The sequence below is a fragment of the Eptatretus burgeri genome, chromosome 21 (genome assembly GCF_056783735.1).
Source record: "Eptatretus burgeri isolate ZD-2024b chromosome 21, Ebu_testis_v1, whole genome shotgun sequence".
Lineage (NCBI taxonomy): Eukaryota > Metazoa > Chordata > Myxini > Myxiniformes > Myxinidae > Eptatretus > Eptatretus burgeri.
Window position 1 is genome coordinate 233,331 of NC_140981.1, and position 17,816 is coordinate 251,146.

At 50.3% G+C, this 17,816-nt stretch overlaps 1 long non-coding RNA gene across 1 annotated transcript in view; it reads left to right on the top strand.

The window, feature by feature from the left end:
* The window catches only part of LOC147008089 (uncharacterized), a 29,995-nt gene extending 14,689 nt beyond the window's left edge, over nt 1-15,306 (top strand). Inside the window, exon 2 of the long non-coding RNA XR_015053645.1 lies at nt 13,637-15,306. This is a non-coding gene — a long non-coding RNA (uncharacterized LOC147008089). The remainder of the gene's footprint in view (nt 1-13,636) is intronic.
* The last annotated feature ends 2,510 nt before the right edge of the window (nt 15,307-17,816 follow it).

Consider the following 17,816-nt stretch of genomic DNA (forward strand, 5'->3'; position numbering starts at 1 on the left):
TGGGAGGAGGCGTGGTCACCATGGTGCGGGACGTCACTGAGACACGCGCGGGGGGGGGAATGGGAGGGGTGTGATCACCATGGCGCAGGACGTGAATGAGACACGTGGGGGGGGGGGGAATGGGAGGAGGCGTGGTCACCATGGCGCAGGAGGTGAATGAGACACGTGGGGGGATAGGGAGGGGGTGTGGTCACTATGGCGCAGGATGTGAATGAGACACGTGGGGGTGAGGGAGGGCGTGGTCGCCAATGATGGCTTGATATCCGAGCGCTGAGATAAAGCCGGAAAGAGTGAACGAGTGAGTGAAACAAGTCGGGGAAGAGGGAAACGATGATCACGTGACGTGTTCGTGGGGAAGATGGAAACGATGATCACGTGACGTGTAAGTCGGGGAAGAGGGAAACGCTGGTCACGTGACGTCTTAGTGGGGAAGATGGAAACGAGATCACGTGACGTGTTCGTGGGGAAGATGGAAACGATGATCACGTGCTGTTTTAGTGGGGAAGAGGGAAACGCTGGTCACGTGATGTGTTCGTCGGGGAATATGGAAACGATGGTCACGTGACATGTTAGTCGGGGAATATGGAAACGATGGTCACGTGACGTGTTGGTGGGGAAGAGGGAAACGCTGGTCACGTGACGTGTTAGTGGGGAAGATGGAAACGATGATCACGTGACGTGTTCGTGGGGAAGATGGAAACGATGATCACGTGACGTGTTCGTGGGGAAGATGGAAACGATGGTCACGTGACGTGTTCGTCGGGAAGAGGGAAACGCTGGTCACGTGACGTGTTAGTGGGGAATATGGAAAAGTTGGTTACGTGACGTGTTAGTGGGGAAGAGGGAAACGTTGGTCACGTGACGTGTTAGTGGGGAAGAGGGAAACGCTGGTCACGTGACGTTGTTGTCGGGGAATAATGAAACGATGGTCACGTGACGTGTTGATGGGGAAGATGGAAACGCTGGTCACGTGATGTGTTAGTGGGGAAGAGGGAAACGCTGGTCACATGATGTGTTAGTCAGGGAATATGGAAACGATGGTCACGTGACGTGTTAGTGGGGAATATGGAAACGATGGTCACGTGACATGCTAGTCGGGGAATATGGAAACGATGATCACGTGACGTGTTAGTGGGGAAGATGGAAACGATGATCACGTGAAGTGTTCGTCGGGGAGAGGGAAACGCTGGTCACGTGACGTGTTAGTGGGGAATATGGAAACGTTGGTCACGTGACGTGTTTGTGGGGAAGAGGGAAACGTTGGTCACGTGACGTGTTCGTGGGGAAGAGGGAAAGGCTGGTCACGTGACGTGTTAGTCGGAATAATGAAACGATGGTCACGTGACGTGTTAATGGGGAAGATGGAAACGATGATCACGTGACGTGTTCGTCGGGAAGAGGGAAACGCTGGTCACGCCACGTGTTAGTGGGGAATATGGAAACGCTGGTCACGTGATGTGTTAGTGGGGAAGAGGGAAACGCTGGTCACGTGATGTGTTAGTCGGGGAATATGGAAACGATGGTCACGTGACATGTTAGTCGGGGAATATGGAAACGATGGTCACGTGACGTGTTAGTGGGGAAGAGGGAAACGCTGGTCAGGTGACGTGTTCGTGGGGAACAGGGAAACGATGATCACGTGACGTGTTCGTGGGGAAGATGGAAACGATGATCACGTGACGTGTTCGTGGGGAAGATGGAAACGATGGTCACGTGACGTGTTCGTCGGGAAGAGGGAAACGCTGGTCACGTGACGTGTTAGTGGGGAATATGGAAACGTTGGTCACGTGACGTGTTCGTGGGGAAGAGGGAAACGTTGGTCACGTGACGTGTTAGTGGGGAAGAGGGAAACGCTGGTCACGTGACGTTGTAGTCGGGGAATAATGAAACGATGGTCACGTGACGTGTTGATGGGGAAGATGGAAACGCTGGTCACGTGATGTGTTAGTGGGGAAGAGGTAAACGCTGGTCACATGATGTGTTAGTGGGGAATATGGAAACGATGGTCACGTGACATGCTAGTCGGGGAATATGGAAACGATGATCACGTGACGTGTTAGTGGGGAAGATGGAAACGATGATCACGTGACGTGTTCGTCGGGGAGAGGGAAACGCTGGTCACGTGACGTGTTCGTGGGGAATATGGAAACGTTGGTCACGTGACGTGTTTGTGGGGAAGAGGGAAACGTTGGTCACGTGACGTGTTAATGGGGAAGATGGAAACGCTGGTCACGTGATGTGTTAGTGGGGAAGAGGGAAACGCTGGTCACGTGATGTGTTAGTGGGGAAGAGGGAAACGCTGGTCACGTGATGTGTTAGTCGGGGAATATGGAAACGATGGTCACGTGACGTGTTAGTGGGGAAGAGGGAAACGTTGGTCACGTGACGTGTTCGTGGGGAAGAGGGAAACGCTGGTCACGTGACGTGTTCGTCAGGGAATAATGAAACGATGGTCACGTGACGTGTTAATGGGGAAGATGGAAACGCAGGTCACGTGATGTGTTAGTGGGGAAGAGGGAAACGCTGGTCACGTGACGTGTTAGTGGGGAAGAGGAAACGATGATCACGTGATCACTTCATCTCGGGACGGTTTGATTTCCCGTTCTATGAACGGTTATAAAGGAGGATTGTGTATTAATAGATTAATCGGTTTAAACATAATTTGGGCAGAAATACTCGTTATCGCCCGACAGCACGGACACCGCGGACAAAATGGGGGACGAATGCTTTGTCCCACCGTCACAGGCTGACCGGGTGTCGTGTATGTTACGGGATCGTCCGATTTCGTACTTTTCCCGGATACCATTTGTGTCCGTGCAGTGTCCCACCATCATGTCCGTGACACGTCGATGTCCGACCCCAGGGGATTGTGGAGGGGGAGAGAGGGTGGAGGGGGGGAGGGTGGGATGGCATATTGTGGAGGGGGGGGATGGTCGTGAGTATTGTGGAGGGGGTGGGATGGTCGTGAGTATTGTGGAGGGAGGGTGTGGGATGGTCGTGAGTATTGTGGAGGGGGGTGTGGGATGGTTTGTATTGTGGAGGCGCGGTGTGGGATGGTTGTGAGTATTGTGGAGGCGCGGTGTGGGATGGTTGTGAGTATTGTGGAGGCGCGGTGTGGGATGGTTGTGAGTATTGTGGTGGTGCGGTGTGGGATGGTGGTGGGTATTGTGGAGAGGGGGGTGTGGATGGTTGTATTGTGGAGGCGCGGTGTGGGATGGTGGTGGGTATTGTGGAGAGGGGGGGTGTGGATGGTTGTATTGTGGAGGTGCGGTGTGGGATGGTGGTGGGTATTGTGGAGAGGGGGTGTGGATGGTTGTATTGTGGAGGCGCGGTGTGGGATGGTTGTGAGTATTGTGAAGGCGCGGTGTGGGATAGTGGTGGGTATTGTGGAGGGGGTGGGATGGTTGTGAGTATTGTGGAGGGGTGGTGTGGGATGGTTGTGAGTATTGTGGAGGTGCTGTGTGGGATGGTTGTGAGTCTAGTGGAGGGGGAGAGAGGGTGGAGGGGGAGGGTGGGATGGTATATTGTGGAGGGGGATGGTCGTGAGTATTGTGGAGGGGGTGTGGGATGGTTGTGAGTATTGCGGAGGCGCGGTGTGGGATGGTTGTGAGTATTGTGCAGGCGTGGTGTGGGATGGTGGTGGGTATTGTGCAGGCGCGGTGTGGGATGGTGGTGGGTATTGTGGAGGGTCGGTGTGGGATGGTTGTGAGTTTTGTGGGGGGTCGGTGTGGGATGGTTGTGAGTATTGTGGAGGCGCGGTGTGGGATGGTTGTGAGTATTGTGGAGGTGCGGTGTGGGATGGTGCGGGGTATTGTGGAGGGGGGGTGTGGGATGTTTGTGAGTATTGTGGAGGGTCGGTGTGGGATGGTTGTGAGTATTGTGGAGGCGCGGTGTGGGATGGTGGTGGGTATTGTGGACGGGGGTGGGATGGTTGTGAGTATTGTGGAGGCGCGGTGTGGGATGGTTGTGAGTATTGTGGAGGCGCGGTGTGGGATGGTGCTGGGTATTGTGGAGGGGCGGTGTGGGATGGTTGTGAGTATTGTGGAGATGTGGTGTGGGATGGTTGTGAGTATTGTGGAGGCGTGGTGTGGAATGGTGGTGGGTATTGTGGAGGGGCGGTGTGGGATGGTTGTGAGTATTGTGCAGGCGCGGTGTGGGATGGTGGTGGGTATTGTGGAGGGGGTGTGGGATGTTTGTGAGTATTGTGGAGGGTCGGTGTGGGATGGTTGTGAGTATTGTGGAGGCGCGGTGTGGGATGGTGGTGGGTATTGTGGACGGGGGTGGGATGGTTGTGAGTATTGTGGAGGCGCGGTGTGGGATGGTTGTGAGTATTGTGGAGGGGCGGTGTGGGATGGTGCTGGGTATTGTGGAGGGGCGGTGTGGGATGGTTGTGAGTATTGTGGAGGTGTGGTGTGGGATGGTTGTGAGTATTGTGGAGGCGTGGTGTGGAATGGTGGTGGGTATTGTGGAGGGGCGGTGTGGGATGGTTGTGAGTATTGTGAAGGCGCGGTGTGGGATAGTGGTGGGTATTGTGGAGGGGGTGGGATGGTTGTGAGTATTGTGGAGGGGTGGTGTGGGATGGTTGTGAGTATTGTGGTGGTGCTGTGTGGGATGGTTGTGAGTCTAGTGGAGGGGGAGAGGGTGGAGGGGGAGGGTGGGATGGTATATTGTGGAGGGGGATGGTCGTGAGTATTGTGGAGGGGGTGTGGGATGGTTGTGAGTATTGCGGAGGCGCGGTGTGGGATGGTTGTGAGTATTGTGCAGGCTCGGTGTGGGATGGTGGTGGGTATTGTGGAGGGGGTGTGGGATGTTTGTGAGTATTGTGGAGGGTCTGTGTGGGATGGTTGTGAGTATTGTGGAGGCGCGGTGTGGGATGGTGGTGGGTATTGTGGACGGGGGGTGGGATGGTTGTGAGTATTGTGGAGGCGCGGTGTGGGATGGTTGTGAGTATTGTGGAGGCGCGGTGTGGGATGGTGGTGGGTATTGTGGAGGGGCGGTGTGGGATGGTTGTGAGTATTGTGGAGGTGTGGTGTGGGATGGTTGTGAGTATTGTGGAGGCGTGGTGTGGGATGGTGGTGGGTATTGTGGAGGGGCGGTGTGGGATGGTTGTGAGTATTGTGGAGGTGCGGTGTGGGATGGTTGTGAGTATTGTGGAGGCGCGGTGTGGGATGGTTGTGAGTATTGTGGAGGCGCGGTGTGGAATGGTTGTGAGTATTGTGGAGACGCGGTGTGCGATGGTGGCAGGTATTATGGAGGTGTGGTGTGGGATGGTGGTGGGTATTGTGATGGTGATGGTTCATGGAGGGTTTTGAGCGGATGTTGGAAAGGGGGTGAGAGACCCTGAAAGTTTTAACGTCCTGGTTCAAATCCTCTCCGAGGAGAACATGATGACCCGTCCGTGTACATTGTTTCCATTATAAATCCATGGTGGTTCATTTGATTTTCAGACATTTTTTAGTTTAACGAGTGCGGGCCCGTAGGTGCATGCCAGTATGTGCAGCTTCGTTCCTTCACTCTCGTAAACGACGACTGGATTGGGGCATTGTTTCAATTAGATCGGACCAACCATATTGTCGCGGATTCGCGCCCGCCGGCGTGCGAACGGCCACGTAACTCGAATCGCGGCACGTCGCCCACCGGACGGACAATCCAGTCGTGACCCTCTCGGACTAACGCCGGGAACCAGTCACGGGTGGACCTTTCGGTCTCACCGCGATCGAGCCAATCGGCCCCCGCGTGGGATAGGGTTGCTCGCCAAATTCGACCTACCTAAGTACCCACACGGAGGGTAGACCGGGCGATCGCACCTCGCCGCAGGTCGACTTCGGACACGGGCCACTTAAGCGACCCGTTCCGTACTATCGGGATAACCGAGCGGTGTTATCGTCGGCCTCGACGGTTCGATTAATTATCGGGCGTATTCAGCCTACGACCAACCCTTTACGTGAAGCAAGATGAGGATTCAATGAAAGAAATGACGAAGCGAAGCGGGAAACAGTTCAACACAAAGCACATTTATTCGCGATGAACGGAAAGCACACATATACAATTCCACCAAAAGCACATAGAAAAGAAGAAGAAACACAATGCAATTTTACACAAAAAGCAAATGTAAAAGCGAAGACACAATGCAGAGCTATCCGACTACCGAGCACACGGCAACACTTATACAATTCTACTTCACAGACGGCGCCGACAACACATACCCAAAACCAAGGAAAAGAACACCCTCAAGGATGAGGGGGTAGGCGGGCCTGGGGCCGAGACCGTGTCGGGCCTACCCGTCTGGTGATGAGACGCGGAGCGGCGGTGGTGCCTCAACTCCGCGGGCCTCGCGGACAGTGTCTGGTAGGTGGTGGGCAGGGGCCCCTTGGTCGCACTATCTCAGTGCGGGGGGAAACAGGAGGAGTTGCTGATGCTCGGGGAAAGGAGGATTTTTACACTGTCTCGGGTCCCGCGACGAGCGTCTCCACCTCGACCAGGTCGCGCCGTCGGCCTCCCGCCTTCAGCTCCCTGCACCGACGCGAGCACCCCCTCGTCCGTCTTCGCCGCCGCCACCTCTCCACAGCTCCGCCGACAACTCGTTCCAACGCACAGCTCGTTCCAACGCGCAACTTCCTTCCAGCTCCACCGACGACTCTCTTGAACTCCGAACTCACTCTTTCCAACGCACACTCTGAACTCTTCCTCCGCTTCCAACTCAACTCTTCCTCCTGCGAACTGAACTCCTCTCAACTTCCACTGGACTGGACTCGACTGACGAACGCAGTCGTTTTTATAAGCCTGTGGCTTCGCTCCTTCATCTTTGACCCTCTGCCTCCGACCTTTCACCTCGCTCCCCATTGGCCCGAGGAAAAGTGGGCGTGAATGCTTTTTGATCCGTTTTTCTTCGGAAAGTCCGCGATGCTTTTGAACACGCTGCACGGTGCGCGCCCTACACGAGTCCAGCATCGGTGCCCACGAGTGGCGCGAGATGACGGTGATGCGATGGTGGCGAGTTGTGACGGTAAAGGTCGTGGCGGTTGTGGTGAAGCGGCGATGTGGTTGGTGGTTGTTGTTGTGATGGCTGTTGAGACATGGTTGGTGGTGGTAATAATGGCGGTTGGTCCAAAATAAAGATAGTAAAAGAAAAACGGCTATCCTGAAGAGTCGCAGCCCTCTTGAATGACATTTATTCCCTCGAGACAACGGGTTTGGGCCTAACTACACATATACTTACCGAGATATCTCACCTAAGGGACCTGAATGGTGGTTTGTGAATTTCGTCAACCACAACAATATCATAAATGGCCATAACTTCGGAAACACCTGGGAAACATACTCAGGTCCCCAGCGTCAATTGTGATGTCATATCAAACGAAGAAGAGGAAGAATTGTGACGCTCCTCCTCTCTCCCCTCAAGTCTCTCCCCTCCTCTCTCCTCCCTCCTCTCTCTCGCCCCTCTCTCTCACCCCTCCTCTCACACCCCCTCTCCCACCCTACTCTCTCGCCTCCTCCTCTATCCCCTCTCTTGAATTGTGACGCCCTCTCTCTCGCTCCCCCTCTCTCGTCCCCCTCTCTCCCCTCTCTTGAATTGTGACGCCCCCTCTCTCTCTCGCCCTCTCTCGCCCCCCTCTCTCGCCCCTCCTCTCTCGCTGCTCTCTCTGTAAATGTATTCACAAATGTCCACCAAGCACAACAATTGATTCAAACCTTGGGAAAAAAACAGTTTTCAAACCCTTGGGAAACAGCTCTTTCCCTTGGGAAAATTCAAACCTTGGTATTAATTAATAATTTGAACAATTAATTCAAACCTTTGGAAAAAAACAGCTTTCAAACCTTGGGAAACAGCTGAAACGGATGAAGAAGGATATCAAACCTTGAAAAGGCACATACTCAGGTCCCCAGTGTCGATTGTGATGTCATACCAAACGAAGAAGAAGAATTGTGATGTCAATCGTGCAAAAAAATAAATAAATAATTGAACATTAATTGTGACGTCATTCGTGATGTTGACAGATAAATGGCCGTAACTTGGGAACCGCTTGTCCGATTAATATTGTGACAAATTTCGCCCGCCCGGCGTGCGATCGGCCACGTAACTCGAATCGCGACGCTTCGCCCACCGGAACGGACAATTCAGTCGTGACCCTCTTGGAACTATCGCCAAGGAGCTCGTCATGGGTGGGGGTTTAACCTCACCTCAACCCAGTCAGCATTCCACCCGCGCAAAATAGGGTGAATCGCCGAAAGTCGATATACCTGAGTACTCGCACGGGTAACCTACCGAGGGGTTGTACCACGCCACAGGTCGACTCCGGACACGAACCGCTTAAGCGGCTCGTTCCGTGCTACAGGGATAACCGAGCGGAGTTATCGTCGACCTTGACGGTTCAGATTAGTTACCGGGTGTTTTAAACCCACTATCAATCCCTTACGTGATGCAAAATGGAGATTCAACAAAGGAAAGGACGAAGCGAAACGGGGGAACAATTGGACAAGCACACTTTTATTTCACACACGTAAGCAGGCAAATAGGAACAAAAGCAGGCAAATAGGAACAAAGGAAAGCACTACGACCGAATAAAAGGCAATTATTTACAGCACAGTCACTTATACAAGTTTTACTTTGCAAGACTGGCGCCACAAACACACATACAAAAGCCTGAAAAGAAAAGAAAAGAAAAGAAGTGACTTCCCTCATGGACCGAAATGGTCCTCCTCTCCTACTACCGTCAGCACGGTCGCGCCTGTTTCCGGCCTCCCACGCGGCCGGCGAACTCTCTCCGGAACCCCTCGTCCAGACGCGCAGGTCCACCACAGGCCGCATTGCGGTGCCTCCCGTCCGCGTCTCAACCAACAGTCCTCGCCGGGCCACGAGCGCAGGAACGAGAGAGGAGGAAGGGAGCGCTTTGGAGAGCGAGACCCAAGGAGAGAGACCGAGCCTTTTTGGAGAGAGAGCGAGAGAGAGAGCTGGTGCCTTTTCCGGAGAGAGCTTCAGCCAACATGAGCCACGACCAGAGAGAGTGAGCCTCGCGTCCGTTTGCCTTTTTGTAAGGCGGGGCTCCGCCCTTCGCCGCGTGGGGCTCCGCCCCGTTCGTGGCTCCACCTCCCTTCGAGGCGTTTCCACAAGGCTCTCGAAGGGGGGCGTGCCCCCACTCCGACCGCCTCACGCCAAGCCTCCACCAATGGGGAGAGAGCTGCCCTGCCCCCTTCCCTTGCCAGCTTTGGCACCGCAGAGGGGTGCGCTAACCTGCGCAGTCGCGCAGGTTTCTTTTTTTGCCGTTGTCGTTGGTTGTTTTTTTTTTTTTTTTTTTTGTATACCTTGGTCGAGGCTCGTATGAGAGCGAACACACAACTCACAGGAAGGAGGCATGAGACAAGAGGGGAGGGAGTGGAAGGGACAAAACATTGGGGAACAGACACAGGTGAACTGTGGAAGGGAGAGGGATGGGGATGGGACGGGGAACATGGCGAGGAGAAGATGGACATTACAGGGACTTTCAGGAAGGAAAGCAGGAGAATTGAAGGAAGTGGGCTTGGGTGGATTATCGGGGGTAGAAAAGATCGAGGATTTGGATGGGGGAAGATAAGAGGTGGTGGTGAACAGCTGTTTTGAAAGCCTGGAGGGAAGAATGGGAAAGAATAGAGTGAGGAAGTTTATTCCAAAGGCAGGAAACAGAGGAATGAAAGAGTGAAGATGAGCAGTGATTCGTGATTTTGGTAGTTTAACCAGAAGGGGGTTGTTGGCGGACCTTGAGCGCCCTGTGGAAATGTGGTTGGGACAAATCGCAGAGAGAGCAGGGGGGGCAAGGCTGGACAGGAGTCGGTAGAAGACAGAAAGACCACCGACTAACCTGCGGTGATTGAGTGAGAGGCCCAAAGACTCAGCTTCATTGCGGGAGATGCCAATGATCTTAAAAGCCCTGGTTTCGACAGCGTGAAGTCGAGAAAGGTGGGAGGCAGGAGCACCAGCCCAGAGGGGAGAGCAGTACTCCATCAGGCTACGGACAAAAGCTTTGTAAGTGGTCAGGAGCTCAAGAGGGCCGAGGAAGGACTTTGCACGACGGAGGATTCCCAGTCGGCGACTGGCTTTTGAGGCAAGGTTGGAAATGTGACTTTCCCAGGAAAGGTCATGGCAGATAGTGAGACCCAGAAGCTTGAAAGAAAAGACTTCTTCCAGAGGATTGTTGAGAAAGTGGATGGGGGGGTTTTGTAAACGGTCCTTTCGAAGAGACATAGTGAGAGTGTGAGATTTGTCTGGATATATATATATATATATATATATATATATATATATATATATATATATATATATATATATATATATATATATAAACATTAATTGTGACGTCGTTCGTGACGTCATAGCACCGTGTCTTGTCATTGGTTGACAGGTAAATGGCCATAACTTGGGAAGCGCTTATCCGATTAATATCAAACCTTGAAAAGGCACATCCGCGGGTCCCCAGCAATATTATTGGCAAGTTTCAATCAGATCAGACCGTCAATCGTGCAAAAAGAAAGAAATAAATAAACATTAATTGTGACGTCATTCGTGATGTCACAGCACAGTGTCTTGTCATTGGTTGACAGATAAATGGCCGTAACTTGGCAACCGCTTATCCGATTAATATCAAACCTCGAAAAGGCACATCCGCACGTCCCCGGCAATATTCCTGGCAAGTTTCAATCAGATCGGACCGGCGGTTGTCGAGAAACGGCGGTCGCAGAGACACACACACATACACACACACACACACACACACACACACACATACACACACACACACACACACCATTAGAGCTGCTCACAGCCACTCACCGTTAGAGTAGCTCACAGCCACTCACCGTTAGAGTATCTCACAGCCACTCACCGTTAGAGTAGCTCACAGCCACTCACCATTGGAGCTGCTGATGTGGATGATTTGTCCTGTTTCATTGTTCATTTAATTGTTCATTTTTGTGACGAGGAAACGTTCACTCCCGACCGAAGCAGCAGGATGGGTCATGTTATTATCCTCTCTGGGGGAAATGGATGACAGGAGATCTCGATTAAAGGGCGGAGGAGCTCCTTGTGAGCCAACGGCCATCCAGATCTCGAGTCCATCTGTGTCTGTGGACGTCCTCCTGCAGGTGGGTTACTTCTTATTAGGAGGTTAGTGGCGGGATTTGTACTCTGGCCACCGGAAAACCCTTCATTCCACAAATCATTCCAAAAGGAAAAACCCACTCGGTGGGAATTCCTCGTGTGCAGCTCACAGGATTTCGGGATTGGGGCAAAGCCTTGGGGACCCCCACTCTCAGATAACAGGAGGGAAACCACGGGGTAACTTTCCCTGGTCATATTGTGGTGCTGAGGTGTCGTCCACCAGACGGCGGTCTCCTTGGATTAACCTGAGGTGGTCCCTTCGGGTGGGTGCCTGGAACGTCCTTTCCCGAAGAAAGGATGATCACCTGTCTCCGTTATCATCTGAGCTCAAGCGTTTGAACATCGGGATTGCAGCTCTCTCTGAGGTTCGAAGACCGGATTGCGGCGAGATCATGGCGGGTGGTTCCACCTACTATTGGTCTGGTCGCTCTGGTGGTTACCTTGCCCAAGGAGTTGCTGTAGCTGTGTCCAATAAGCTGACTCCATTGATAATCGAGGTAATGTTATGATGATGATATGCAAGGTGGTCATATTTGAGCCATAATTGAATAATCAATAGTCAATCGTTGTATATTAATCAGCTGTCAGGATTCAAACCTTGCTTTAAAATGTTGCTTTAAATGTATCATGCTGTTTTCACTTTGTCTTTGATAACCCTTTATGGCTCTGCAGCTGCACAACAGCATGTCCTTGGGAAAACTGTGTATGCTGATATCCCACACATTCCTGTTCTTAGTCATCACCAGAGTTTCGCCTTTGCTATCAGCAGGTGCCAGTGTAGGGGTGTAGGAGTCTTAGAAAGTTATTAGTTTGCAAGATGAACTGTTGGGTTGCGAATCTGAGGATTGACTGATTCAACTTCCCTGAGGGCCCCGAGGGAGGGGGGAAAGAAGCCCACTGCCGCATTTATTTCTTTATTTCTTTATCCCTTAGCACACACTTATCGTCCACACCCAGTTCTGCTTTTGTGTGATTATATAAACAACTGTTTTGAAGTAAGAATCTCAATGTGGTCCGGGGGCACCTGACTGAAGGGCCTTTGGGCTGCATTCCGCATGCGTAGTGCCATCTTCTGAAATAAATCGTATCATTCGAGAACCCTCATTCGACTCTGTCATTACTCGGCCGGGTGAAGAGTCATAACAATTGGCGACGAGGATGGGATTCGACTGATGCTGGCGGTGTGGACGGCGGGACTCCACTTGGTGTACAGCGATCGCAAGGGTTCAGCTAAAGGTACGTGGAAATTGCACGTATAGGGCACCTAAGACAGGGAGCCCTAGTTAGGTGAAAACTGTACACTTGGTGGGCAGTGCCCCGCTGGACGCAGCTCCAGGATCTGCTCGGATCAAGAACTGTAACGGTAAAAACATATGAGGTGATTCGAATGCGGTTTGTTTGAAGGGCACAAAGAGGGCTGTCAGGCCGTATGTTGGGACCGGGAAGGGTAGAGGATAAAGGTATCCGTGTGAAATAAGGAGGGAACAGGTTGGAATCCTGTACCATAGAGAGGGAAGGTTAGAGGCCTTCATTGGGTTTTGAGGCTTAAGGCGGCTGATTGAAAGGGTTTTCGGTCCCGAGGTAAAAGGAGAAACGATTTACAGCTATTAGGCGGCTGATTGAAAGGGATTTCGGTCCCGACGTAAAAGGAGAAACGATTTACAGCTATTAGGCGGTTGGTAAGATAAGAACAAAAGATGGGGAATAACTCTGCAAAGAACATAGAGTTACCCAAAGGAACAACACTTAAAGTTATCGGTGAAAGTGGAAAACACTGGAGAGCGTTTGCAGCGTGGCTAACGGAGTCACAAAGTGAGACAGGACGTAAGCGATTTGATTCAGAGGGAATCTTGAACCAACGGGGAAAAAACACAAAGTTAATGAGCCAGGAGAAGGGCTGTTTGTAGAGTTACCTATTTGGATGTATTTGTGAATACAATGTGGTGGGGAAGGTTGAGTTTTGTGTTAGACGTAAGTTGAGTGTTCCAACCTGGAACTTGTATGTGTGGAACAACTTCTATGTTTGTATGGAGATAATGATTGGTCGTCATCGTTAATGTGAAGACTTTGGACGAGGTGAATTGCGCACACCAAATCCGGAGGAAGGACGATGATGACCGATTCTGCACGTGTTGTGAATTCAGTGATGGGCAAATGTCATTTTGAGAGAGAGTGTGTGTGTGTGTGTGTGTGTGTGTGTGTGTGTGTGTGTGTGTGTGTGTGTGTGTGTGTGTGTGTGTGTGTGTGAACTCGATGGGGAATTGAATAATTAATACCACTTCAGCAGACAGTTTGGGGATTATGTGTGAGAATTCCCTACAGTACTCGTGCTGTGGGATGTCAAATGGACCAACGTTCGGGTTTTCTCATGGTCCGATAAACTCTGTATGCTGTTTTGGCTTTGAACACTGTACGTGATACGTGATAAATGGATGGTCTCCACGGAGCATCATTTTGATTTCAAATTCAAATTCAGTTCTGTTTCCACTTTGCATGTTTCGTCAGGCTGATCGACGTTACGGGTTCGTTTTAACGTCAGTTTCAATTCTGGTTTCATTGTTGGGGTCATTAAGCATGTTTTATACTTGATTTTCGTAAATCTGGGAAAAAAAAACTTATTTTCTGGGGTTTTGCGAGTCACGTGACGTGCCGTCGGGTTTAACAGGCGCGACGAAAGCACGAAATCGTCCCGTCGAAGGACAGCTTATCGTGAGGGTTTACGAGATGGATTTGCACATTTTACAAAGTTTGGGGACGCCCTTCTTAGGATTCTGTAAAAATTCCGATTTAAAACGAACGTATTTGAGATGTCGTCAAATATTTGTTACGTGAGTTTGATCGTAAAAACCAACGCGCTGATAAGACGTATTGCTCATGTGAGTGCGTGATGACGTAATCACGCATGGGCCCAACGCGCTTTGTCAAACTTGAAAGTGCAATTAACACCCTGCTGTGAACGTGCCTGCTTGTCGGAGCAATGTACGAGAATTTCTCGAGGCGGCTGATTTTGAATATGGTGGACAAACTAGATTTTAAAGAGATAGCTTTGTGGTAAAATTAATTAATAAGGACATTGACGTTTCAAAGGATCGCTCGATTTTGTGTTTCGAGGCGAGTGCACGCGCTATCGGTACATACAAGCGACAATACTTTGAAACAAGGCTGTGATATATGTTTGTTCCGGTTGTTGTTGTTGTTGTTGTTGTTGTTGTTGTTGTTGTTGATTGGCTTCGTGACCGAAAAAGGGAAAAAAATAGCCGCGGGAGAGACGCGGGACTGAGGGATTTAGGATAGATGGAAAGGGGGATTTAAATGCTTTGAACAAGGAACGGATTTTATTTAAAGTGGGTTTATCTTTTTCGCCGCGTCTTGCGTAGCGAACGCCGGCTCTAAGAGAGTTCCGCGTTGTTGTTGTTCTTCTTCTTCTTCTTCTTATTATTATTATTCTGGTAAAGACAAAACCTTTAGGACGTGGCTCTTGGACACATTTGTCCTTGTTTACATGTCAGACATCCAAGAACAAGGACGTTTGGTAGGCTACGCACTGATGAGGATAGCGGTGTTTTTGGGAAAAATTACGGGCGGAGCTCGTGCTGTTTGAACACGCAGCCATCGTGGGCCTTGACGAGGGAGCGTTTCGATTCTCTGCCTGTCGGGGTCGAGATGTTTGTCTGGAAGCGGACAGAAAAGCATGTCTGTTGTCTTTATATGAGCCTCTATCTGTCAGGATAAATTCATTGGATTTGGGAAGCATAAGCGGAATTAAAGGGATGTATAGGAACGGTTGCTTAGCAACGACATCATCTGGAAGGAATGGAATTGGCTTTGCACTGCACTCACTGTCGACTACGATGAAACAGGGCAGGATTATGAATACGTGGCCAAAGCACATAGTGATTACACCGTCAAACGCTCTCTGATGACAACCAACCGATGGATCGGGAAGGAAGGAGCGGCAGTGGAGGTGAAACAAGCCGCCAGAGAGCGCGAACTAATGAAGCACAGAGAAGGACCAACACCGTACATCTCAATGGCAGTTAGTAACAGACATAGTGCAGGGGAGTTAGGAAGAATGGTGAACAGATTGAGATGCGCCCCAGAACCACAAGATGGAGCAACGAACACCAGAACACTTTACAGGCCGTCAGACAAGGAGATGGATGGAAGGTATGCTTGCCTGATCAAAATCTACAGTAGTGTACAGTAAGGTCTCTGGCCTTCACATCCACTCACCACGCACCCAGAGCAACTTCCAGTCCTGCAAGCTCTAGTCATGGTGGGAGCCTCATACGGAGGTATCATTTAAAAATAATCTTTTACACAAATACTTGTCATTATGTTGCAGTTGCCTGCAGTGTTCAGTGCAGTGGCATGCTGTAAACCTTGTAGTAACGGAGACAGTGACAGAACCTTTGACGACACAACATGCAACTCCCACACTACTCCTTTGTGGGGGGACCTATCACGAGGCAACACACTAACACACTCAAGCCAAAGAAACCGTATACACCTCCGTGGCAAAGGGGGACACGGAAATGAACCAGTACCAACCCCACAGCGACATAGGAGGGGAGCGGCTGGAGAAAGAATGGAAGCAGGTGAATACGCAAGGTTGGGGAAAACATACAACCAAGAACTAGATAAGGTAAAGATATTTTCAAAGGAACCTGGCAAGACCGCACCACTCATTTCCAGAGGGCTGACAACCATCCAGCCACAGCAGCTCATAGAACTGTCTTGCGTCCAAGCCGAGGAAACTTATGATTTGATAGAACGAAACGAGGAAATAAAATCGATTCGATGGTCTTATGCAATGACAAAACCTGTTGTGGGGCGACGTCAGAAAATGCAGAAAAGACAGAAGTGGCTTGGCAGAACAAAACGCAAGACAAAACCCAGCGGGGGCACTTTGCACAAATAGGATTCATATGGGGTCAACACGCATCTCTAATTACCCAAGTTCCATGGGCCCCTAAAGAACCCTTTTGGAGTATAGTTGTGAAATCTTGTGAAAATACAGTAACCTCCCGGAGAAGAACACATTTCACTTATAGGTGTTTTCACCTATAAGGCTTGAAGCTCTCACTAGCGATCGAGTGGAACGCAAGGAGGGTTACGCAGGGTGGAGATCTATATTTCATGACTGGGGAGACTGGTGACTGTGCCTGGTCGGGGCAGCAATCCCAGTCATCATGGGAATCATTTTTGGAGTATTTCTGATCAAACGTCTCATTTCCATTTGTCTAAAGAAATGCTGTGAAGCCTCACTCCTCACCCAGGCCATCATAATAATTAACAGCGAACTCATGGAGGAAGACCCCGAGGACCTCTGTATGGGGCCATAACCAGACCCGCCCCCCACCAGCTGAGGAGCCAACAAGGTGTTCTGGCGGAGGGCGCCCTGGGGAAGACTCTTCCAGGTATTACTGATTACTCAACGAACTTTCAAGTGAAAAGGTAAGCCAAACATGGACTCACACATCTCACTACACACGAAGATACAGGAAGTTGTAACAAGAAAGAAAGGAAATCTACAAGTAAAATGCTGATGGAGGTTTATGATAGATGTGGCAGTGTTTTGACGAGCATATGCATAATCGTGGAAAATGGACAATACCAGGTAGTGAAGGCATGTATGGAAAATACTTGTATGACCCTTATATGTAAATATGCATCTCATGAGACTCTTTTGTCTTCTAGCGCAAGTTGAGAAAGGAGCTTACACCATGCCTTGAGCGCTCACAGTGCTGCTCACCCATTATTACATTTGCATATTGAAAATATTATTGTTGTAATTAGTGTCGAGTATAATTGCCTAAATAATAATGTTGCTGTTAATATTGTATAGACTTGTAGTGCCTTTAATATTGTGTGGACTTAACATCAAATTTGTATATGACAACTTAATGGGAGACTTGTGGCAGTGGGCAAGACAAAAGGCAACAGAAGCTAACCTGAACCACCGGCAGTTGGGGACTTCTCATTTGGGGAATGTTGATGGCTATCCACGGCATTTGCAAATCCCGTTTGGCAGGCACGGGGGCCTAGGGGTAGCTGCTACAGGAACCAAATAGGGTTCCACTTGGTTGGTGAGTATCAGGTATGGCTGGGTATGGTCAAATATGACCAAGGAGGGAACTGTTATGATGATGATATGCTAGGTGGTCATATTTGAGCCATAATTGAATAATCAATAGTCAATAGTTGTATATTAATCAGCTGTCAGGATTCAAACCTTGCTTTAAAATGTTGCTTTAAATGTATCATGCTGTTTTCACTATGTCTTTGATAACCCTTTATGGCTCTGCAGCTGCACAACAGCATGTCCTTGGGAAAACTGTGTATGCTGATATCCCACACATTCCTGTTCTTAGTCATCACCAGAGTTTCGCCTTTGCTATCAGCAGGTGCCAGTGTAGGGGTGTAGGAGTCTTAGAAAGTTATTAGTTTGCAAGATGAACTGTTGGGTTGCGAATCTGAGGATTGACTGATTCAACTTCCCTGAGGGCCCCTAGGGAGGGGGGAAAGAAGCCCACTGCCGCATTTATTTCTTTATCCCTTAGCACACACTTATAGTCCACACCCAGTTCTGCTTTTGTGTGATTATATAAACAACTGTTTTGAAGTAAGAATCTCAATGTGGTCCGGGGGCACCTGACTGAAGGGCCTTTGGGCTGCATTCCGC